This window comes from Rhinolophus sinicus, linkage group LG14 (assembly GCF_036562045.2).
Source record: "Rhinolophus sinicus isolate RSC01 linkage group LG14, ASM3656204v1, whole genome shotgun sequence".
Lineage (NCBI taxonomy): Eukaryota > Metazoa > Chordata > Mammalia > Chiroptera > Rhinolophidae > Rhinolophus > Rhinolophus sinicus.
The window spans coordinates 34823382-34849998 of NC_133763.1; the positions used below are offsets into that span (position 1 = coordinate 34823382).

At 35.6% G+C, this 26617-nt stretch overlaps 1 protein-coding gene across 2 annotated transcripts in view; it reads left to right on the top strand.

Moving 5' to 3' along the window:
- The window catches only part of SNX7 (sorting nexin 7), a 599355-nt gene that overhangs the window by 318248 nt on the left and 254490 nt on the right, over positions 1-26617 (top strand). The window lies entirely within an intron of this gene.

Genomic DNA, 26617 nt, shown 5'->3' on the forward strand with positions numbered 1-26617 from the left:
GAGGCAGAGAGGGGAAAGTCCTGCCAGAGTCTAGGCAGTAAGTGCATTGGCTTGAGGATGGGGAGGGATTCTTGGCAGATATTCATTAGTCAGGAGATAAGTCTCAATCTTCCGTAGATCAGGCATTTTCCAGGAAATCAGTCTCTCATTCATTAAGTTTTGTTCCGAGGAAGCGGGCATGAGATGCTCCATTTCATATCCTCCGGTTCCATTCTAGATTGAAATCCTTTCACCATTCCTTTTAAAAATTAATCAGAACTCCTGGTTTCAGCTATGAAATGTAAATAGTTTGGAAGACATCATTCTAGAACTTACACAAACAAAAATGGCGGACCAACTGAAAATCAACTATTTTTCTTAGAACCGTCAGAGAATTCTGTTTCATGGGCCTGAGATTTCTTGACACCATAATCTTTATGTCAAAGGACTGATGTGTGAGTCAAATTAAGCAGTAAAGTAAATAGTAATGATTATAATAACATTATAATCATTATATATAATAACCTACTATTACACAAACACATATCATGTGCTAGCACTTCACATGTATTCCTTTCTTTTTTTCTTATAAGTTTCCTTGTGAGAATGGTATTATTGTTTCCCATTTTTTAATGGGAAAACTGATATGTTTAGAAACTACCAAAATCACAGAGTTAGCAAATACAAAGCCAAATGAAATCTGTCTGGCTTCCAAAACCTAGCATTTTTCATGATACTAGAAAGTCCATAAAAATGTAAAGTACTAGGGCCCAAGGTATGAGTCACACACATGATATGAGTGTTCACAGAACAAGAGTATGAGTAATAAGTATGAGTCTGGTGATCCACCTATAAAACACTTCTTCGTGACTACAGTAGTGCAATGTTTTTAGGGTATCCATATTTGTGACACGTCTATCTAATTTATATTTTGCACGGATAAATGTTAAATCTCATGTGCATTTTTTGAACATTCCCCAACTAATCATGTCGAATGGGAGAAGGCAACCCAGAAGTGTACTCACTTGCTTACAGGGTAAAGATTTATACTTTATCATTTATTTATTTGCAAGTAGATAATTGAGAGGCTCTCAGTGTTAAATTGTTTGCACTCTGTTAAATGATTTGATGCTGATGGGCCCCAGATGTCCTGAAAATGTTCCCACACCCTTGATGGCTCCCTCCATACACTCATTACTGCTTTAGCATGGCTGAACATATTTACAAATTCTAGGTCACCATCTGCAAAAATGTTATGTTGTGTCTATTTCAAAAAAAAAGTATACTCATATATTGCAAATAATATGATGCCCTTTGAAAAATGTCATATTAGAGTATAACAATCATCAGCGTATCTTTGTGGTTAGAGATCCCAGCATAAGTGTCAGACAGATATGCTGACAGCCTCAGTTTTTCTAGGTATTAGTTGTGTGACTGAGTAACTCACATAACGTCTTTGAGCCTCAGTTTTCTCATCTGAAAGATAGGAAGAATAATACTTCTCCAGGTTGTTATAAGAATTAGATGAGATAAGAATTATCAAGGGACTGGTGCTGAGCACATAACAAATGATTAATAAATTATTGGTTGTGTTAGAAAACTAGCAAGACAATTAAAAAATGTTAGACAAATGTATTTAATTTCTCTGCAAACCATATATTCCTTAAACTATTCACTTCTGAGATCAATCCATTTTCCCCAATAAAAAAATAGATGTGAAATTCAGGAATCATATAGAAGTGATTTCTTACTAAAATTTTTCAGCTTTCATTTAACATAGCATGCTTGCCAGTCAAGGTTGTTGACTTTAACGTGAAGGAGTTCCAGCTATGAAGAAAAAGTAAGACAGAGTCTACTTGTTTGGGGTCTAAGAGGTGATGGGGAGAGGAAGTGGTGGGGGTGTTTGTGGGGGCACATTTCCTTTCACTCCCAATAGGGATTCTATGAGAAGGCCTGACCTGGACTCTGTGGTGTGGATGGGACTCAGAGGGTGACACTGCTTTCTCTGAACTGAAAGCCAGCAAGCATACCATAAGAAAAGGCCAGGTGACCCTGAGGCAGAGCGTGGGGTTATTGTGCCTGGAGAGGGAGCTGAATGAAAGATGAGACAAAAAAAGATTCAGGTGGTTCAAGAGCTGCAGAGGGGCTGAGATTACACCCCCAGCTAAGACAAGAGGTACTACAGCATCAGAAATGACAGCCTTTTATCACTAGTAACCACTGGATAATCAGTAACCTGGTAGACAAGAGACATCATGCCTGAGCCCTGAAGAGCAGCTTACCAACATGAAAAGTCCATCTAAGATGGTTGTTCATTAAAGAAAGTGGGCCTAGTTAAAAGCCTGGATTTCACATACCAGCTGGGCTGCTACAAGTCTGATGGTGCAATTTGCACATTAAATCACCCACCACCCTCTATGCTTTCTTCGTTCAAGTTTTGCAGGTATGTCAGTGAAGTAATCTGGGTTTGACACCAAGAATCTTATAAGTACAAGCTTATCTAATGTTTAAATTTTGGGGAAATAATTGGCCAATAAGAGATACTTTAGACTCTCAAATTTGCTTTGGTTCCACCTAAATTGAGTAGCACTCTACTTAATTCAGTTAAGGAAGCTAACAAAATGCAAACATTGACTTCAGATCACTTCCACATATTAACATAATGGTAAGATATAATAATATATGTAGTAAAATTTGTAATACATAGTATGTTTTACAGCATATATACCATGAACGTGTACACTATATTGTATACAAGTATGCATTATATGATGTCATCATCATCATTATCATCATAAGACCTACTCTAAGACACAAGGCTGTATTCATGGGCCACACAGGTAAATAAAGCATAGTCCCTGCTCTTGAGAAGTTTTCTTGGAGAACAGCTTATCATATTCCAAATGGAACCTGGAACCAAGGCAGACCTGTCACATAGGAGCTGAAGTCACAAAAGACATGCTGCCACAGGCAGGGTGAGGGCTGGGGGAGAAATGTCCTACAACTCACAGCTAAGCTTTTGTTCTCCTGTTGAACATAAACAATTTTACAGAGTACCAGAATCAGACCATTCTGTGATTATGATAAATCAAGACAAAAACAAGGAACTATATAACCACATATGTACACAGACAAAGCAAAATATTGTCACAACACAAAAATAGACCAAATATCCTCCTGTCCTGGCTAAAACGACTGTCTACTGCTTTACTACCAACCAAAATTTTACCTGCATTCCATTCTTCTCACCTTCTAGATAAAAAGTATTAAGATACCTAATCATAGAATCACCTCTGCTTCTCTTAGTATCCAATGCAAAATAAAGCCCCACTTCCTTAAAGCTTTCCACCATCCCCTCCCCTATCACCTAACCTCAAACAAATCCTAAAACAAGTCATTTCTAGCACCTTCTTACTGACATGTCTCACAAGTCAAAAATGCAGCAAGTCAAACCTACTCAGGTCAAATATAGGTGTGTTCCTGGTGGTCTCTGAATAAAGGAAAATGACATTGCTTTGCCTCTTTCTTCTGAAATACATAGAATTTTAAACCCTCAGACCTATAAATACTGAGACTATGTGGTCCAAACTCAACTATGCATACAAAATTTTTACAATATCCTGATATATTATTATACACCTTTTAATAAACAGCTCTGGTATTAAAAACATATTTACCCAATAAGTGATCCCATTCACTTATTTATTTATTTATTTATTAGTACATAAATAACTATAATTAGTAGGAAATTATTACTTATATCGAGCCAAAATCTACAATTCATTAATTCTGTCAAGGCCCTGCTCTCTTAACTCATGCACAATGAGACAAATCTCTTTTCTGTGTGACATAGATTCAAATATTTTAACACAGCTAGTACAGTCCTCATGTTTTCTCATTTTCAAATTCAGTATCATCAGTGTATCAACAGTTATTTTGACTCTTGATCATTTCCCTGGATTGCACACTTTATACAATCCCAGTTCTTCCTTAAACATAGTCTTGTTTGTCACTGTCTCTTTTAAGAACTGTAGGCCATAATTGAGAACAGTATTTTGAATAAGGACTCGTCATTATACAGCCTCTGCCTTGGTTTGGATTTGTACCTTTCATTTATTGCCCTAATCCAAAAATGCATTCAATAGTCTAGCAGTTTTACCACATTGTTGACTCCAATAGATGGACACGATGGATTCTAGAGCCAGACTACTTATTTTTCTTTCTCTAATATCTATAGTTTATCAGTTCTGTGACATTTATTTGGCCAGTTATTTAAAATTTCCATGCCTCAGTTTTTGTATCAGTAATTGGGGATAAAAACCATACCTACATTGTAATGTGCTTATGATGAGTTGATATAAGTAAAATAGTTACAAAAGTATTTTTTAACAAAGTAAGTTATATTTAAGTGTTTTCTCTTACTATTTGCTGTTGTGTTTGAAGCACATCTTTATATCTATAATTTTGTCTATTCTTGGTTTGTTTTGTGCCTTTAAACTTTAAGTACTTAAGTTTATAATTATCCTTATCAAATTTGATTTTTGGGGGGTTCGACTCATAATTCCACCCTTTTGAAGACATTCTTAACTTTGAGCCTCTAACTTACTTTATTCAATATCCATCCCAGTTTTCTGTTACCCAAAAATGAGATAAGTTCTTCACTGAAGACAATGAACCTATATTTGAGCAAGAAAGATATGAGAGCAGAGGCATTTAACATATCCTTAGGCATTTTTCTCCAGATTAATGGATTTATTAGCAATACCCTTTATAAATGTTCATTATAGATATCATGAATTTCCAAAGTGGTATAATCACCCAGCCCAAATTTCTTCCTTTTTTTTACGTATATTACAAAAAATTCTGTCAAACGAATTTCTGAAATCATGACATACTCTTTAACATAACTTTGAACCAATATATAGAAATGCTGTTGAAAATAATGTATTTATCTGGCATAACTTAATTACAAAAGTTAATGCTGTTCCTTCTTTAAATCTTCATAGGTATACCATTTTATCATTTTATAATATTTTCTGTTACAACATCAACCTCACTGGCTCATAGGTGTCACTAACTTTATCCTGCTTTTGAAAATTAGAACAATATATGCTAATCTTTATCATTCACTATAGCTGCCATTTGACATAGCTTCCCATACATTACTAACATTGGTTTATCAATGTTAGCCGAATGCAATGAAAAACTGGTAAGCTTTTCATTGAACTCTACAAACAAATGTTTGAAAGGAAAAGTTTGAGAACAGAGCCTCTCATATCTAAATCCAATCAATCAAGTGTCCCAGTTAACTAGGTTTCAAGTCAGTGACTTTCAAACTTTTTGACAGTGAGTCTCACTGAGAAATACACCTTACATCGACCTCCCTCTATTTCTCTTTCACAAAGAGAGAGAGAGAGAGAGAGAGAGAGAGAGAGAGAGAGAGAGAGAGAGAGAAAATTCTTAATCTTACTATATGATAATTTCTATCCTGTTCTACAAAAGGGTATGTTCTAAACCCGCCAAACTGATTTTATGGCCCAATAAGCAAGCTACAATACATGGTTAGAAAAGCACTCCTCCTAAACATAAGTTTTGTATCTTTTTTCTGACGGAACCTAATATAATACTAATTATCCCTGAAAACTGTCTTGAATTTCTTTCAGTCAAGATTGGCTAGACTATGCTGCAGTAACAAACAACTCCAAAATCTCATTTGCCTTAAAATGACAGTGGTTTATTTCTCAATCTTCATATACATGGCAGATTTCTAAGTCATCCTTATAATTGTGGTTTAAAAGGTTAAAAGTAATTGCAAAAACCGCAATTACTTTTGCAGCAACCTAATAGAAGGACCCAAGCTGAGGGAGGTTCCATCTCTGACTTATCATTGCCGTCAAGTAGGAAAAAGAAATATGGCAAATCATCAGCCAGTTCTCCAGAGTTGACACTGTAAGTCATGTCCACGCCTGTTTTATTTGCAAAGCAAATCACGTGGACACCCTCAGATCAAAGAGATCTGAAATATTTTAACTTTTCATATGTACAAATGGAGGAGAAATAAGAATAATATGTATGGTTGGGGGAGACATGGAGAAAGCAAAAATAATAATAATAGAATAATTATGAACAGTCCTAATGATACCACAATCTCTGTGATTACTAGTACTCAGTTCAATATATGTCTTCCATCCAATCAAGAATCAAGCATAAAGGTCAGATGCCTAGGTGATGCTCAGTTTTCTCTCATCTCTGACCCCTCCTTCTATGTTTTGCCTTCTCCATTATCCCTCTTGGGCACCCTTGAAGTACGTGTTGAAGATTATACCTTGGAGGCTGGAAAGTCAGTGATCATCCCTCATATGTCAAATTCTTTTTTAATATAAGCTGATAGTCTTTTGATTGTAAAAATGTCTCAAAAATAATTTGCTCCTTATCTATTTACTGTAGTCAGATATATATAGAGGGTGACAAAAAAAGTGTATATGTATTTTAAGAAAGGAAAAAAACGTATTAAAATTGTAATACTCAATATATACCGATAACAAAAGATGAAAACAAGTCATGTGTATACATTTTTGGCACCCCTGGTACATATATGCAAGCCATCATATCCATTTTTTTGCTTTTAACATAATTTTTAGTATTTCCCTGTATATATTTTGCTTTCTCGAAGTCTCCCCACTATATGTCTCACTCTCTTTAAACATATAGTGGCTTTTAATCACTTTTCTATAATCAGTGTTCTTTCTCCTTACTACTGACAACTTAGTGGTTGTCAGTACTGTAACTGGGTCTTTGCTCTGAGATAAATTTAATACATGATTTTAACATTGGATATAGGAACCCTATGCTTGATTTGATTCTTCTTACAAGGGTCAGGTTTAATAGGCTTTTGTTTCGTTATGCAAAAGCTTTCTCTTATTTACCTGTTATGGTTAGGGTTAAAAAGCAGTTATCTTTCTAACCCTATGAAAATACTGAAGTGTGGACTTTATCTGACCCCTTCCATTTCTGCTTGCAAACCAGCCAACGCTTTGTTGTGCTTCTCTCATTTTTGTAATGCTTTGCGAAACGCAACCAAGATTAACTCTAACACATCCTGGCATTCCATTTTCCAATATCTTCTTCTAGAACTCCAAGTTCATTAGGTATTTGCTTGTCTTCCAAAATATTGCAGGCAACAGGTTTAACAAATATTTTGTGACTTCATAAGTCACCAGCTTTCCAGCCTGCAATAATAGTTTCTTTCCTGTCAACTGAACAGTAAACAAAATGCTATGTATTTGAGTGCAATTTAGGTTCATGTTGTAACAGAACTCTAATGCTGGTAACCAGTTTCTGAATCATTCAGTAATGGCCACATTAGGCTATAGTGGCTTAAAACCACAGTGGTTAGTTTTTTATTTATGCTATGTGTCCAATGCAGGTCAGCTGGGTACTCTGCTCCATCTGCCCTCTTTCAAGTACCAGGCCAAAGGGGGATAGATCTCTGTGTCTCGCAATTGGTGAGATAGGAAAGGGGGGCCATGAAAATCGTGTACTTGCTTTTAAAATTTGGGCCCAGAATGTCACATGACAGCTCCTAATTTCAAAAGAGGTAGGGAAATAAAATCATAGAATGTGCCCAAAATGAGGATACACAAAATATTTATGACTAGCCTTAATGATTGTCACTTTTTATGTAGGCTTCTGGCTGGACACTATGTTTTCTCATTTAATTCTCAGAATAACTGTGTAAGTTGAAAATCAGTATCCACCTTTTTATCATGATGAAGGGAAAAGATACATGCTAGTAAGTGGCAGAGCCAAACATGAATACTGAGTTTGTCTCCAATGCTGGTGCTAGTAGTCAATTAAATAGAGTGAAAAAAAGCAAAATAAATGTAGGACCATCAGACCCTGACTCTTCTCTGGAGATATTTACTGCTTAACTCCTTGGTATTTGATGTCCTAAAGTGATCTCTTCATTCTTTTCCAAATATCTTCCCTAATGGCATTGTTCACTGGCCCTTCTGCCAATATAGTATTAATGAGATAAGGCTAAAGTACTGTAATAGACTCTAAAATATTTCTCAATATAGTAGAAATTTATTTCTCTTTCATGTAATAGTATAGGTTTTTATTCCTGTTTATCAAATGTCTGTCCTCTAGACATTGATTTTGGGATTATTGTGGCCCTTAGGGTCTCAGTGTTATCTTTATTCTATAGGACAAGCCCCCGCCAGAAGTTCTATGCATCAATTTTGCTCATATTCTATTGCAAATATTAATCATATGGCCATATCCAGCTATAATGAAAGCTAGAAAAGGTAGGCTTTAGCTGGACAGCTGCCTCCCAGCTATGACTCTGTAACTACAGAAGAGAAAAATGGAGTTTTTGCGTAGCTAACCCTCTCTAATACTCACATATACACAGAAACAAATACATACACACATATACTGCCACATTCTGTCCCATCAAAATCTGCCTTCAGGGAAGGCCTGATATTAATCATTTATACCTTAATATATATTTCATTCAATACATCTTCTGAAAGGTTTTCCATGAGAAATTCTTATATTCCAATCTGTACATATATTTTGCAAAACCTCTTAAATAAATCCCCCTGGTTAAGAAATTTGGGAAGTGCTGATTTAAAGAACAGAAAACAGGTTTCAGTTTTCCCAGAGGATTCTTCATGGCTTTTAAGTGTATTAACAAATTATAAATCTTTAAGAAATAAATATTATATGTAGGTTTTTCCCAAAATAATTGAGAACAAAAATCCTTTTTTGAAGAATCGCTTTTGTCTTTTAGAGTTACTAGGGTGCCTAAGGCACCTAGTTTTGGAAATACAGGTTTAGAAGCATTTAAAATTCAAGTGAGCTTGAGTAAATCAAAACCTGGGTTGGTTCCCAGCCCTAAGATGATAACACATAGAGGAATACTTCTCTACCTGTGGGTAAAACTAGTCTTATATAAACTCGTGCCTGCTCTTTTGCAATAGATCACTCTGGAAAGAGGTGCCCCAGAGCCCTGACTCTCTGAACTGTGGAATGCCTTCTGCTCTGACAGATGGGGGCCTGACAAGCTGTTGTTGCCATCAATACAATGCAAACGTGAATTCTCTTCACAGCTTTGAACAGTGTTCTTTTATGGCACCAGCGTACTGGTCTGAGGCCCTCAGGAGCACTACCAAAGGAGTGGATGTCCTCGTTTCTGTGAAGTCTCCACACCCTCCTGAGCTCCCTCTCTGGAGCCAGATAATAAAAATAATCCCCAAAACAAACAAAAGATTTTGCTTGCTGGCCAAATTTCAGATCAATAGAACAGTTGGGAAGGAGCCAAGATTCAGAAGCTTGCATGGTGAGAGAGGCTATAGATCATTAAAGATGAGCAGAGCCATAAAACACCAACACAGTTGGCACAACCAACTGCAGTGCTTTTGGCAGGCTCTGCAGAGAGGCCGCAGATTGAATGTTCCTGGAAGCCAGCATAACCCTCTGCAAAAACAGTATGGGTGAGGCCCTCTTAAGTCACCTGCAATGTCCTCGGGGACCTACGCAGGGGAGCTTGCTCTACCCCCTGGATGATTGAGGCTGCAGGTTGCACAGTGCTTGTCAAAAACAACCCATTTACATAGCAGCATTTAATCACAAAGGCCTAAGGTCGCTTTCACACTTCTCCTGCCTGGAAAGAGTTGGCAAATAACAGTTTACTACCTTGAAGTTGTTGTTAAAAATCATAGCTTATAGCCTAGATAAGTCTTTAATACATGTCATTATCAATTTGCTGGAAAATGGCAGTCTCCAGGCAGGGGTAGGTTATTACCCATTTGCTAAAATAAATGTAGGAATGAATATATAAACAGTGAGTAAAATCTTTCTGAAACCCAACTTTATATTATAGAGAGATTGAAAATCTATGCCCGTTAGGGCTCAACCAGAATTCTCTGTTTGGTACCCCTGACTTAAAGCAAACATTAGATTTCAAAATTAATTATTAATATACAAAAAGGAGGTGTAAGTTGTTTACAAACAGGTTGCTTTCTTTACAAAAAGATTTACCACAAGATGACTTAAAAATTTGAGGTACAATTTACATAGAGTAAAATGTACTGATCTTAAGTGACCAATTTGATGAGTTTTAACAAATGCATATACCTATATAGCCAACACACAAATCAAAATATAGGCCATTTCAATCATCCCAGAAAGTTTCCTCATAATATTGTAGTCACTTCACCCCCACCCTACCACAGGCAGGCATTCATTGTTCTGTTTTATATCCCTGTATATCAGTTTTGTCTGTTCTGACCTTATGTACTGGAATATTACAGTATGTACTCTTTCATATCTGGCCTCTTTAGTTCTTTAGTTTTGTGAGATTCATTAATGTTCAGTGTTATCAGTAGTTCATTGTTTTCTACTGTTGTGTAGTATTCCACTGTGAATGAATTCCCTATTAATGGACACTTGAATTTTTTCCTGGTTTGGTTTATTATAACTAAAGCTATTAACACATTCTTTTATTTATTTTTTATTAAGATATAATTGACATATAATACTGTATTAGTTTTAAGTGTACAATGTGATTTGATATATGACTATATGTGAAACGAATACCACATAAGTTTAATTAACATCCATCACCACACATAGTTACAGTTGTTTTTCCCTGTGATAACTTTTAAAAACATTTTGTACAAACCTTCTTGTAAACATGTTTTTATTTCTTTTAGGTAAAAACATAGGAGTGGAATTCCTATCTCAAAGGGTAGGCATGTGTTTAACTTTCAAAGAAATTGCCAAATAGTTTTCCAAAATGGTTGGATATATGAGAGTTCATGTTGATCCATGATCTCACTAATATTGTCAGTAGTCAGTTCTAGTAATTCCCGCAAATGTGAAGTGTATCTGATAGGTTTTTTAGTATGCATTTTCTGACTACTAACAATATTGAATACCTTTTTTTGTGCTTATTGGACATTCATATGTATTCTTTATACTGTAGAGTTATTTTTAAAAGACTTCTGTAAAAAATATACATGTAATCCTTTTATATCCTAGCACATAGTAGGTACTCAGTATATGTCCATTGAATTAAATAGAAAGTTCTAGTATTTTCAAATCATGATATGATTTTAAAATTTATTTGTATAAATATTTATCATTATATAAACTGAGACATATTATGAAGTTTATAAGACATATTTATGAGTTGAGAAGCAGGTATGCTCTCTGACAACTTAGCATATATTGTTATAAAGTCTAGTTTATAATAAATTTATCAGAACATATCCAACTGAGTCCTATTCAACAAAGTACTTTCTAGGTTAATAAGCAATGGAATCTCTACCGTTTTGTCATGAAAACATAAAAGTATTGAATCAAAAAAGCCACGCACTTATTGCAATATATTTTAAAACAAAATTTGGGCCCTCCCTTCCTCGGATTTATTTTTGTGACAGTTAATAAGTCTACTCTAGAAAACGTTGTTTTAGACCAAAGAATTATCGACCAGCTTTCTTTTTTCATCATAAAATTCAAAATAAATTACCTCAATTCCCAAACATCATACCTACATTTTTTAAAATTTAAATTTATTTTTTAAATATTCAGTGTTATTTTATATTAATTTCAGGTATACAGCATTAAATACAATAATTAGATATTAATGCAATTTAAGTAGTGATTCCCCCTGACTAGTACCCACCTGGCACTATACATAGTTATTACCATATTATTGACTATATTCCCTATGCTTTACTTTATATCCCCATGACTTTTGTAACCACTAAATTGTATTTCTTAATCCCTTCCCCTTTTTTCACCCATCCCCTCAACCCCACTTCCATCTGGCAACCATCAAAATGTTTTCTGTATTGATGAGTGTGTTTCTGTTTTGTTTGTTTGTTTATTTAGTTCTTCAGATTTCACATATAAGTGGCATCACATTGCATCTGTCTTTCTCTGTCTGACATACTCCACTCAGCACAGTACCCTCCAGGTCCATGCTGTTGCAGATGGCAAGAACCCATTCCCTCTTATGGCTGAATATTGAGTACATATATTCCATTGTATATATGTACAAGCTCTGCTTTATCCGTTCACCAATTGATGGACACCCAGGCTGTCTCCACATCTTGGCCATTGTACATAATGCTGTACATAAATACTCAGAAGTAGAATTACTTGGTCCTTCTTTGTCTCTTGTTATAGCCTTTGTTTTAAACTCTATTTTGTCTGGTATAAGTATTGCTACCTCAGCTTTTTTTTTTTTTTCCATTTTCATGAAATAACTTTTTCCATCCCTTTACTTTCAGTCTGTATGTATCTTTCAATCTGAAGTGAGTCTCTTGTAGGCAGCATATGTAAGGGTTTTGCTTTCTTTTCCATTCATCCACCCTATGTTTTTGATTGGAGCATTTAATCCATGTACATTGAAAGTAATTGTTGATAGATATGTAGTCATTGCCATTATTAATTTTATTTATTTATTTATTTATTTATTTATTTATTTATTTATTTATTTATCTCAAAGAAGTCCCTCTAACATTCTTTGCAATACTGATTTTTTTAGTGTGGTGATGAACTCTTTTAGCTTTTTCATGTCTGGAAAGCTCTTTATCCTTCAATTTTAAGTGATAACCTTGCTAGGTAGAGAAGTCTTGGTTGTAGATCCTTGATTTTCATCACTGAATATTTTCTGCCAGTCCTTTCTGGTGTACAAAGTTTCTGTTGAGAAATTAGCTGACAATTTCATGGGAGCTCCCTTAAGTTACTAGTTGCCTTTCTCTTGCTGCTTTTAGGGTTCTCTCTGTTTTTAACATTTGCCATTTTAATTATAATGTGTCTTGGTGTGGGCATGTTTGGTTTCCTCTTGTTTGGGACTCTATGTGCTTCCTGGGCTTGTATGTCTATTTCCTTCACCAGGTGAGGAAAGTTTTCAGTCCTTATCTCTTCAAATAGGTTCTCAATCTCTTGCTTTCTCTCTTCCCCTTCTGGTAGCCTTATGGTGCGAATGTTGTTACACTTGATGTTGTCCCAGAGATCTCTTAAACTATCCTCATTCAAAACCTTTTTTTTCCTTTGCTGTTCCACTTGGGTGTTTTCTGCTATCTTATCTTCCAAATTGCTGATTCGATCCGATAGCTTCATCTAGTCTGCTGGTGATTCCTTCTAGTTCATTCTTCATTTCGGTTATTGCATTCTTCACTTCTGACTGGTTCTTTTTTATGGTTTCTATGTCTTTTTTTATGCTTGCTATCTCCTGTTGAAGTTCTCTCTGAGATAACTGAGCATCCTTTTAACCAGTGTTTTGAACTCTGTATTTGATAGCTCTTTTTCTGGACTTTTCTCCTGTTCTTTCAATTGCTATGTATTTCTTTGTTTCCTCATTTGGCTGCCTCTCTGTGTTTGTTTCTGTGTGTTAGGTAGATCTGCTACATCTCCCAGTCTTGACGGGTGACCTTATGTAGTAGGTGCCCTGTAGGGCCCAGTCTCTCTGGTCACCTGCTCTGGGTGCTCTAGGAGTGTCCTTTGTGTGGGTTGTATATGCCTTTCTGTTATAGTTGAGCCTTGATTGCTGTTGGCATGTCAGTGAGTGGGACCGACCCTCAGGCTGACTGGCTTTGGAGCTTGGCCATATCCACAGCTTATGGGCTGCTGTTCTGGGGGGTTACCACATAAAGGAGGATTCCCCCTAGATGGTTCTGGTTCCAGTTGAGACCACCCTTTGGGTGTGCCACTTGTGGGGCTAATTGGGGAGGGGGGTGCTCTGCTGTGGTCAGAAACCAACCTCCAAGAATGTTGGTTCTGGGGCCTCTTGGGAGGGGCTCCAGTGCAGGCCCAGGTCAGCCACTGCCTGTGACTGGTTTGGGACTACCTAGTAGGAGCTACAGAGTGATCCACAGTTGTTTGCTCCCTGTGCTGGACCTTGAAGCATGTGAGAGAGACCACACTGTGATCTGAGGATGACTGCCACCAGTACCAGGTCTGGGGTAGTTCTGCAAAAACTCAGGACACACCGAGGCCTACTGCTGGTTGCTGGTTCCCCTAAGGTTCAGCAACAGATAAAGCTGCCTGCAGTCTAGTTGGGTATGGCGGGGTCTCAGTGAGTCAGCAGGGTGGGGCAAGAGGAGCTCACCAGACCAATTCAGATTCAGATTTGAACATGTGCGTGTGGGAGAGATCAACACAGGGAAGATGGCACCTGCCTGCTGACTGCATGGGAGAAGGACCCCACACATGGAAAATGGCCACTATCTTCCAGCCCTCACCCAAAGCCATACACCTAAGTCTGCCCTCCAGTTTTCTCAGAGGCTCCCTGAGTCACCCTCCGCAGGAGCCCAGGGTGAGTGCCTGCAAGCCTGTGCAGGCCCTTTAAGATGGTCCAAAACCCCACTATTTTTCACAGCCAGATGTTGCAGGGAGCTCCTCTTCCTGGCACCAGCACTCCAGGCGAGGAAGGCCAGTATGGGCCTGGGATCACTTGCTCCTCTGTGAGGAACCTCTCTGTCCTCAGCCAGTTTTCATCTTGGTTGTGGTGACATGGAGGTTGGGGGCCAGCCCATTTCAGGTCTCTGTCCCTCCTACCAGTCTTTTTTTTTTTTTTTTTGGAGATTGCAGTTTTATTTTTTCAGGATTTTTTGGGGGGAGGAGCGGGGAAGGGAACAGGACTTTATTGGGGAACAGTGTGTACTTCCAGGACTTTTTCCAAGTCAAGTTGTTGTCCTTTGTGGAGGGCGCTGTTCAGCTTCAAGTTGTTGAACTTTCAGTCTTAGTTGTGGAGGGCGCAGCTCAGCTCCAGGTCCAGGTCCAATTGCCATTGCTAGTTGCAGGGGGCACAGCCCACCATCCTTTGTGCCACTCAAGTAGTTGAACTGGCAACCTTGTGGTTGAGAGCCCACTAGCCTATGTGGGAATAGAACCGGCAGCCTTCAGCGTTAGGAGCATGGTGCTCCAACCGACTGAGCCACCGGGCCGGCCCCCTCCTACCAGTCTTAATGTGGCTTCTTCTTTATATCCTTAGTTATAAAACTCCTGTTTATCTAGGCTTCTGATGGTTTTCATGTTGACTGTTCTATAATTTAGTTGTAATTTTTATGACTTCACAGGATAATGCCAGCACAGCATTTATCTACTCTGCCATCTTGGATCTCCCCATCATACCTACATTTAAACAAGATAACAGATGTGTGTGAATGCATGTGTATGTGTGAGTGCATGCACACATGTGTGTGTGTCAGTGTTAAATCCACCCATCTCTGAGGGTGAACTTAAGAGACGGACATTCCTAAAACATTTTAAGAAACTGAGCCAAAATTGTAGTAATTTTATGACATTTCAAAGTGACAATTTTGAAAAGACAATACTCATTTTTATGTGCAGGTTCTGATTTTTCTTTCTTTTTTCTGTCAGAAACTCATGTGATCCTATTTCAAGGCTAGACACTCTTTATGTGCTTTTATCTCTGCTAGCATCTTGCTTCTTCAGCAATTCTTTCTCCTGAATTTTTAGCTGTTACTTCTTTCTGGCTACTTGCCCATGGACTCCCTCTTTATGTCCCTTTTTTTTTCCTTCTCAGCCAAGATTCTTGATAAAAGGGTCTATATATATACACTGTGTCCCTTTTCTCACCTCCCATTCACACTTCAAGCAGTTGCAGTCTGCGTTTACTTACACCATCTATTGACAAATCCAATGGACTTTAGCAGTCCTCATCCCACTTAATTTCCCTCTTGCATTCGACCCTTCTGACAATCCGTTTTCTTCAACATTTCACTCCCTTGGTTTCAGTGACGCTGCTTACACCTGGTTCTCCTCCCACCACTTTGATCTCTCTTTTCTGTTTCCTTCTTGCTCCTTTTACTCTCATCTCCACTAAACCACAGCATTTCCCAAGGTGATGTCCTTGAGTTTTTCTCTTTTCACTTTACACACTTCCCCTGAGTTATTTCATCCTAGTGACTCCAAAACTCTATATCTGAAAATGATTTGTCACTTGAGCTCTCTCTATACATATGCTCAGTGGATACTGGGTATATCCACATGGAGGTACAGTTGGCACCTCAGAACAGCTTATTCCAAATGGACTCTTCTTTCTCTTGATAATTTGCTTTGGCTTACATAGTCTTTTTTTCTTAAGGAACAGTATTATAAACCTTCAAGCAAGCTAAATCCAGGGAAGGATAGAAATGCCCACCTAAGAAACCTCTTTCAAACCTTCTTGCTCATACAGTGGTACCTCGGTTTTCGAACATCTCCATTGATGAATATTTTGGTTTACGAACGCCATAAATTTGATGGAGCTATGGTATCATTAGATAGTAAAATCCATGCTAAATTTGCAGTTTTAGGGGTTGATTTTAAAGGTTTGGAATGGATTAATCCATTTTGCATTACTTTCTGTGGGGAAATCGTGCCTCAGTTTTCGAACGTTTCAGAACTCGAATGGTCTTCTGGAATGGATTACATTTGAAAACAGAGGTACCACTGTGTACTAATCTGAAAGTGTATGTAATCATACATGAATGTATGGAATGTAATCATACATAAATCTGATTTTGTATTGCCTTTATATCCTTGATATATCCAAGGCTAAAACCCTCTTCTCTACCTCCCCTAACATTGCCAGGAGGTAAAAAATAATGAGAACTTAAAGTCAAGCAGTGGCAGGCCTTTTTCCCTCTACATCCCCCAACACTCTACAATCTTCTCTTCACCATGAAATCTTTTCAGATTCCCAGCTCCCTACAACTCCTGGGATAGAATTGGTTGTCTCAAGCTTCTTACAAACCCCAAAAAACTAGAAAAAGAACAAAAGAAACCTAAAGAAGGCAGGAAAGAACAAAATTAAAATAACATCAGAAATCAATGAATTTTTTAAAAGAAAAATAATAGAGAAAAATCAGTGAAACCAAAAAATTGTTCCTCAGAAAGATCAATGAAAAGAACAAACTTCAAAAATGACTACCAAAGAAAAAACAAGAGAAGTTACAAATTATAAATCCCATAGATATTTAAAAATAATAAGGGAATATTATGAACAACTCTGCACACATTAATTCAACAACTTAGGTGAAATGGACCAATTCATTGAAAGACACAAACTACCAGTTCAGCTTCACAGAATGTTAGTCCAGATGGCAAATACATTCAGGAAAGGCGGGGATGGAATGCTTGTTTACCTATCTGGCTTCAACCTTTCTTATATGCAGACTTTTTTTTTTACAAATTGTTTCTCAATACTAAATATATACTCATAAAAATATATACTTACAGAAAAGTACCATGTGCAGTTCTATAGCAATAAATTTTAAAATCTACCATATACAGAGGGTGCCAAAAATGCATACACATTTTAAGAAAGGAAAAAACTGTATTAAAATTGTAATATTCTATATACACCGATAACAAAAGATGAATACAAGTCATGTGTACACATTTTTTTGGCACCCCTGGTATATGAAGATGTTTTTTATTATATATCATCCAGAATGTTTTAGTTGGTTTTTGTAAGAGGATTATTTGAATAACTTATTCTGCCATTAGCAGATGCCACATCTGCTTGAGCACTTGACTCTATTCTATTGTGGATTCCTAAACTCAATAAAGGCAGACACTATGTCATGTTTATTTGTAAACCTGGAAGCTAACAGTGTCCTGAATACATTGAATGAAGAGGTTTATGGGATTGAGCATTTTAATGTTCTTCTTACAAATTCTTTAATTGTCTTCTATAAATATTGTACAAATTTACACTTCAACTAGAAGCCTATGAAAATTAACTTGTAACTGAATTTTCTTCAGCACCCAGCCCTACCATTATTTCCAAATTGTTTCTGGTCTATTGGGAGAAAATGATATTTCAGTTTTAAAGATTTTTAATTAAATTCATTGAGGGGACATTGGTTAATAAAATTATATAGGTTTCAAGTGTACAATTCTGTAATGCATCATCTGTATATTGCATTGTGTGTTCACCACCCCAGAGTCAGTTCTCCTTCTGTCACCATGTATTTGACCCCCTTTAACTGCTTCTACCATCTCTCCTCCCCCGTTATCCTCTGGTAACCACTAAACTCTTGTCTGTGTCTATGAGTTTTATTTGTTTGCTTGTTTGCCCTGTTTATTTGTTGCTTTCAGTTTTATATCCCACATGTAAGTGAAGTCAAATGGTTCTTGATTTTCTGTGTCTGGCTTATTTTGCTCAGCATGATAATCTCAAGATCCATCCATGTTGTCACAAATGGCAGTATTTCATCTTTTGTTATAGCTGAGTAGTATTCCATTGTATATATATAGTTCATCTTCTTTATCTAATCATCTATTGAAGGACACTTTGGTTGTTTCTATGTCTTAGCCAATGTAAATAATGCTGCAATGAACATAGGAATACATGTATCTTTACAGATAAATGTTTTCAAATTTTTGGTGGGTAGATACCCAGAAGGATTGCTAGGTCATATGGTAATTCTATTCTTTTTGTTTGTTTGTTTGTTTATTTGTTTTGAAGTATACTTGTGTTTATTACAAACATCCATACAAATACCTGCATTTTTTTAAATTAAAGTTTATTGGGGTGACAATTGTTAGTAAAGTTACATAGATTTCAGGTGTACAATTCTGTATTACGTCATCTATAAATCCCATTGTGTGTTCACCACCCAGAGTCAGTACTCCTTCCATCACCATATATTTGATCCCCTTTACCCTCATCTACCACCTCCCTCCCCACTATTCTTAATTTTTTGAGGAACCTCCATATTGTTTTCCATAGTGGCTGTACCATTTTACATTCCCACCAACAGTGTATGAGGATTCCTTTTTCTCCACAGCCTCTCCAACACTTGTTAATACTTGTCTTGTTGATAATAGCCATTCTAATATGTGTGAGGTGATATTGCATTGTGGTTTTGATTTGCATTTCCCTAATAGCTAGTGAAGTTGAGCATTTTTGCATTTATCTGTTGGCCATTTGTATGTCTTCTTGGGAGAAATGTCTATTCGGGTACTTGGCCTTTTTTTTAATTGGATTGTTTGTTTTTTCTTGTTGAGTTGTATGAGTTCTTTATATATTTTGGATATTAGCCCCTTGTCCGACGTGTTTGCAAATATCATTCGATTGATTGAGTCTCTGTTTTGTTGATTTTTTTTTTCTGTGCAGAAGCTTTTTAGTGTGATATAGTCCTTTTCATTTATTTTTGCTTTCACTTCCCTTGCCTCTGAAGTCAAATTCATAAAATCCTCTCTGAACCGAAGGTCCATAAGTTTAGTACCTGTGCTTTCTTCTATGCAATTTCTTGTTTCAGTTCTTATGGTTAGATCTTTGATCAGTTAATTTTGGTATGTGGTGACAGATTGCCATCCTATTTCATTATTTGCATGTGGTTTTCCAATTTTCTAAGCATTATTTATTAAAGAGGCTTTCTTTTCTCCATTGTATGTTTTTGGCTCCTTTGTCGAAAGGAGGGTTATTAATTCTACTCCATTGGTCTGTGTGTCTGTTTTTCTGCCAATGCCATGGTGTTTTGATTATTGTCACTTTGTAGTATAAATTGAACTCAGGGTGTGTTATACCTCTAACTTTGTTCTTTTTTCTTAGGATTTATTTGGCTATTCGGGGTCTTTTGTGATTCCATACAAATCTGTTGATTTTTCATTCCATTTGTTTTAAAAAATGCCATTGAGATTTTTTATATTTCTTTTTTTTTTTCTTTTTTCTTTTTTAATTAAATTTATTGGGGTGACAATTGTTAGTAAAATTACATAGATTTCAGGTGTACAATGCTGTATTACATCATCTATAAATCCCATTGTGTGTTCACCACCCAGAGTCAGTTCTCCTTCCATCACCATATATATTTCTTCTTTGATAGGGAGCCTTTATATGTTTTTTATCAGAAGATACATTAAAATAATATCAAAACATTGAGAACAAAATAAAAAGGCCAAGCATGAACAGAGAAACAGTATTTACAATATAGTTGAAAGAAGGTTAATGTCATTAATGTAAAATATTCCTATCAATCAATAAGAAAATGTTGCACAAATTAATGAAGAAAAATTGGCCAAGGACATAAACAGTCTATTTTCAGAAGAATAAATACAATTTATAAATGAACATACCTAGAATGTTTAATAGGAAAATACTGTTGATTCAGAAGTTTTCCTCTTTCATTCTTTTTTCTCAACATATCTACTTAATTCTTTAGTTTTCTTTTTTTCACTTTTAGGCTCCACCATCCTGAAATGATATAGTACATCTGCATTTAACCTTAATACATTTTCATTTGTTTTCACTTAACTTTTAATCTGAATGGAATTAATTTTTTCTAGCGTGGGATTTTATAAATTATATGTTTAGAGCTTTTTTATTTACATTGGCATTATTATCAGTGTACTTTGCTATCAAATAGACAGTATAAAAATGAGAGCGAATGCATGAAAAGCAATGCTCTGAATTTATTTTAGTATTGCACTATAATCCTAGACCTTAAGCATTCCACCAACCCTTATTTGTAAAAGTTGGATAAGGCAGCACTCACTATAGTCATAAATTAAATCACTTGGACCCCTTAAATAATTAGTGTATTTTGAGAATCAGTAGAGTTTAACAGTAATACGTAGAAAGATATGTGTAGAATACCTAGGTTCAAAGACCAGCTTGATTACTTACCACCTGTGTGACCTTGGATAACTCTCTTACCTTTCCTAGGCCTCTATCTTCTCATCTGTTATATGAAATTTCGATAGTGTTTGTTTGTTTGTTTGTTTGTCACAGGAGCACAGAAACAAAAGTTTTATTTTCACTCTTTTTTCTTTATGTTAATATAATAAGTAAAAATAGATATTTTCTTACTCCTTTAATTTGTATTTTATGACTAATAGTGAGACCAAGAATATTTTCTTAAATTTATTGTCCATTTAACTTCTTTGTCATGTCAATTATCTGTTATTATCATTTCCTCAATTTTGTCTTGGGTCATGTCCTCTTTTAAAAAAAAATTATTTCAAAATTAGATTTAGAGAGGGCAGGAAGGGAGAAAATAGTTCTCATCTCATTGTTAGGTCATATGGATTGAAATCCTTTTTCTAATCCAAGGTTAAAGAAATGTAATCTTTTAAAATAAGCACCATTTCAAAAAATTTCCATGAAGTAAAATGTGCCAATTGTCCTCAAAATTTTATTTGAAGTTAGTTAGAGTATTTATATTGTTACATGAACTGGAATGGTCTAGATCAATGACACTCTAAGTGTGATATGTAAACCAGGAGCATCAGCATCCTATAGCACTTGTTGGAAATTCGCAATCTCAAGTCCCACCCCTATGGAAACAAGTTGCATTTTAACAAGATCCCAGCTGATTTATATGTAGGTTGAGAAATGCTAGTATAGATAGTGCATTAAGATAAAACCTCAATGTAAAAATAACCTTATATCTGCTAATATATATTAGCCCTTTCCATGTCATATGGGTGGCAAATCTTTTCGTAGTTTATAATCTGGGTGTATTTTTTAAATTCATGGTATCTTTGCCATACATTTAAAAACTGTTATGTATTCAAGAATAGTTATCCTATTCTTTATGAATTCTTAGTCTTGGCTCCCTTATAAGAAACAACCCAATTCTAAATCATACAAATATTTTGCTGTATTTTCTTTTGATATTTTCATTTTAAAAAAAGTACTTCTACATCCAATTAACCTTTTAAAGAAGAATCAAAACATAATAAATTTTAAGACATCTGAATGTAGATTTAATTTATTATAGATGATAGGCTGCTTTATAATTAGGCAACTTTTTTATATCTCATATTCATTAGATTATTTGAAGCTATTTTTCCAGATGCTTTCAAAGCCATTCCAGCCAAGAGTCTGAACCCTTCTGGAGAATAACTCTTAGAATGTAGCAAAATATTTTAAATTAACAGATTCAACTAATGCAGCATGATTTTTGCAGGATGGCCTCTGCCCTTTCTTTTGTAATTCGATCTCAGGTAAATGTGAGAATTTTACAGGCTTTTTAATAGTAACCAAAATAATATTACAGAATCATGATTTGAGTGTTCAAGACATGGATTCATGGTTCATTGCTGTTGAGTCATTCTTGATCCAGTAGAGAAGAGTGTTCTAAGACCTGAAATTACGTACCATAAAGGTCTGCAATATATGTCTATCTTCAAAGGCAATGTATATTGTAATATTTGAGAGCTCAGATTCTGGAGTGCAACTGCCTGGGTTCAAATCTCAGCTCTATAATTTAATGAAGTTGTATGACCAACCAGCTAGGCAAGTTCTCTGGTTTGGTTTCTTCATCTGCAAAGAGGATAATGGTAGAACCTACCAGTGTGGTTAGGTGGATTAAATCAGTTAATATTTATAAAATGCTTAGTTCAGTAACTAGGGTGAGTATGCTCTAAGGGATATTATGTTGTCTGAACAGAAATGCACACCATCTGGAGACAAAAAACAGTTATTTAATATGAAGGAGAGGGACATTTTTCTGGAAATTTCCTGTATTATAAATTAATAGATAACACTTTTTTCCCTTGGGGTAAATTCATATAGAAATAAAAATAAGTGAGAAATTTCTTTAAGTATCAGTTAGTAGTTTTTTTATCCCTCTGACCAATACACAGGCCATTTTTTCCCTGTTTAATGCCCCTCCTTATACAAAACAGGGACATAACCTCCAATTAAACTTCCCGAGTTTTGTTATGTAACACATAGATTTGGGTTTTCAGATTATATTCACGTATTATATTGTACAGTCACCAACAAAGCTCGAATAATAAAAACAAATGAGTGTTTTACTGTTAAAATGAACATTACTTTTTATAATGAGGAGACATAGTCTTCCTTTGACTTTAACATTTTGTCTTGTTAACATCTGTTTCCCCTCCTTCGACTCTATCATAATAAAGCTTTTACTGGAAAGGGAGGGAAAAAAAAACCTAACAACAAAGAATCACTGCTCTTAAGGGAAGTAGGAGACAATGACTGTTAAGGATATCAAACTGGGTAGCATGTTTTATGTGCACCTTCCTTCTGCAGCATTTTATCGTTGCTGAAATAAATATTGGCTACTGAAGCCTTATGAAAGTATATAAGTAGCCACATAAATCTGGCTATGACTATGTAATCCATCTCTTTGTAGAGAAAGAGAATAGTCCTCCAAGAGTTGTACAAATATTTCTCCTTTAATATCTTCAGATTTTTGTAGAATACTTTAGCAACAAATTTGAAAATAGTTTTGTGGCTATATTTAAAGTTTGAAATTGCACCCATTTTTGTTTCATTTCACAGTAGTTACTGTGTAGATTGTTCCATCATTTTTCAAGTTATAAAGTAATTTTACTGAAAATTTTCAAAACACTTCATTGGCACAAGCTAAAACTGCAATTTTACTTAAAACCAAATGAAGCAACATTTTTACCATCAAAATCCATTATTACTTTCCTTCCTAAAACTGAAAGAAATCAGAATACATATTTTACCCTTTGAATATGAAACTTTTCCCTTAGGTATATGTCTAATGTTTTGTCTGATTTTTGAAGCAGAACAGTCCAATTGCAGACTCCAAACCAAGTGGTGAGATAGATTATGTAATTTCTTATCTCTATGGCATGAACACTACACACCAAGCCCATGCATAAAACAACAAGATGAAAATATTATGTGTGTGGCTCATTTAGTAAATAGAAAACTCATCTTCTAGTACCGTATATGTTTTCATAGAAATAAAATTGAAAAAGGAGACTAGATTTCTCACAATGTTACTAATATGGAAATACTGCATTGGTAAAGCTGGAGGGGAAAAGGTCATTGTTTCCAAGACCTCAAATTTGCTAGCTGTTTGTTATGTGCTTTTTAGACCATGATTTAAGACTGAGCAAAACGTATTTTTAAAAATAATATGTTTAGATTTAGATAGTTTTACATCATGAACCCTGGAGATTGTTCTAAGTACAGACAGCTTCTCCGAGAACAATGCTTTTATAGAACCTCTTATGCTCTCTTTTTTTTTTTTTTCTTTGTCCGGGTTATTTATTTTTTTAACTATTTCCTTTTTTATGATTAGCTTATAGCTCTGTAGTTCCAGCTGTTTCATTCTGTAACTCTAAAACCCTCTCGCTGGGGAGTTCTGTGTAATTGCCCATAATATGTACCACATTATCCATTTCAGGAACTGTGCTGAAAGACAGCAGCAATAAGGGGGTTTCTAAAGGCAGTCTGCTTTACTCTAATGGACCTAACAGGAAGGAAATGCAATTTGAAAGAAGCTGATGCATATGTTCTATTGCTGAATATAATGTTTGATTTAATTATTAACTGTCAGTGATGGAGAGGCAGATCCTGTTCAGCCCTACTTAGAGTGCAATGCTTTGCATTCAAAGAAAACAAATGGCAAAAGTTTTGTTTTTCAATTACGACTTAACAAAAGAATATCATATTTCTTTCCACCTGCAAATCATAGTTTTCAAAATTACATTTACTTTAGGTATAAATTGGGCAATGAAAATTTCTAGCTAGCATCTTCTTTTTCCTTTTTTGTGGGGGAAGGGCTAGTGTCATATATGAAAACTTCCTCTGATAAGTGGTTTTAAATTAAAGACAGAGTCCTGGTGTGAGTAACTTCCTAAATATCCTTCTAGTTGAGGATCCTATCGTGTGTTGATTGACAGAAGACATTTCAGTGAAGAGGGCTGAAATGCATAGCTTTCTTTGTCTTCCTCTTTTCCCCAGGATGAGTGATTTGGCACTCAGCTTCTGTCCATTTCTTTTAATTGGCATTTTGTGACTTCCACTAAGGCTCTCGCTTGCTTTAAAAGCCCATAATTGTGTGCGAAAGGCAGAGAGCAAGATGTAAAGAACAGATTCATGAGATAGCAAACATATTCATGCCATTTCTTAGTTACTTTATTCCTACATTGGTACAAAACGACCTAATATATACAAAGAAATGGGGATCAGCCCACCAAATTAGCAAGGGAGCTCAGTGGACAAAAAGCTCTATTGGGTCAGTCAGCTGGAAAAGAGTGGTTTAGTACTATGTGTAAACAGAATAATGGAGCTGTGTAATTTTAGTTGTGCATTTTATATCTATCTGGTGAGATTATTATCTTTGACACTAGCCTAGGCAGATGCATAACTGGGGCTGAAATTAAACAATAGTGATGATACTTGGAACTCATCCAAAATGCTCTCTATTGTTTATGTAAGTCGCTCCAAAATCATTATTTGATCCATAATTTCTCATTTTTTATTACACATATGTTCTTGCATATAACAGTGCACGACATCAACTCAGTGGGAAGCATTTTTCTTTACGATTTCAAAAGGAATTGTTTATTTTTGTCATGAGGATAATAGAAAGCAATGAAGCTTCCTGGAAATGCAATATCACAATTCAAATGTCTAATTGATTTAGACAGATTAAGTAAAAAATATAGGGCCAATCTATATTTTTGTTCTCTCTAACTGTCCAAATGTCTTATTTGAGTGTTTCCATTCTTATTCTGGGCTGAGGGATTCACTATATTAGTTATGAATGACTGGAATCTGGCTCGTGGAGAATTATTACTAAACTGATAGAGTTTAATTCTAATGTTCTCAATTCTAAGGAATTTAGAAGAATATAATTTATCCACACAAGTGCCTATGAAAGCAGTGCCTGATGAACTCGAAAAGATTCGAAACTCAGTTCCTAGGAGCATAGCAATTACAAATACTGAATTATGCCACCCAAATTCTGTCATTTAAATCAAGCCATAAGATAACCGTACTTTCATTTTTTTCCAAACTGTATAGTAACATAAGTTTGATACATTCTCAAAGATGATTTTAATAGGACCTTAATGCTTCCACACTTTACTCTTGTAGGAAATAATTTTCTGGTAGGCACTATTGTCCTTAAACAGCTAACCCGTGTGTGTAAAATGCATTATATGTACACTTATAAATGTATATATAGTGCCTAAAAATGAAATCGTTCTGAATAATAACAATAATAAAGTATAATTGTCATTTGTTGTGTTGTGAATAGTCATTTGTTGTCATTTTAAATAATTACACATTTTCCCTCTTAGAGATGGCCATTTCACATTCATAGTTACAGGGTTAAACTTAATTTTCACATGATAAATATTTTAAATATTATAAAATGTTCAAAGAAAAGTGTACATTGGAAGCAGGGCTTGCCTGTCTTTTTCAACATCCACAAATGTCATGTATAGTATCTGTCTTATCCTGTTGCTAAAGTGGGATATTTGCTCCCAGATTTGGATAGCTACCCCTCCAATGCGCTCACACACACACACACACACACACACACACACACACAAAGTGCTGGGCAATCCCTGTGGAAATTATAACACTTCAAACTGCTTTCAAATACAGCTTTTAAAAAATGGCCATGAGAATCTTCAAAACGGGGTGAGGTCATTTCAGACAGTACAGCTACCCACCTTTGGACTAATGGGAAGATATTCACCCCAACACTAAGGGCTCTGTTTATAAATACAGTGTAAATATTTGATTGTGTACATGTATCTTCATTTCGAATATGATTCTTCCAGGCAGCAAAACAGGTGTTCTGGCTGCATGCTCATCAGGATAAAGAACATCTGAAATATGCATCTGCACACTGGC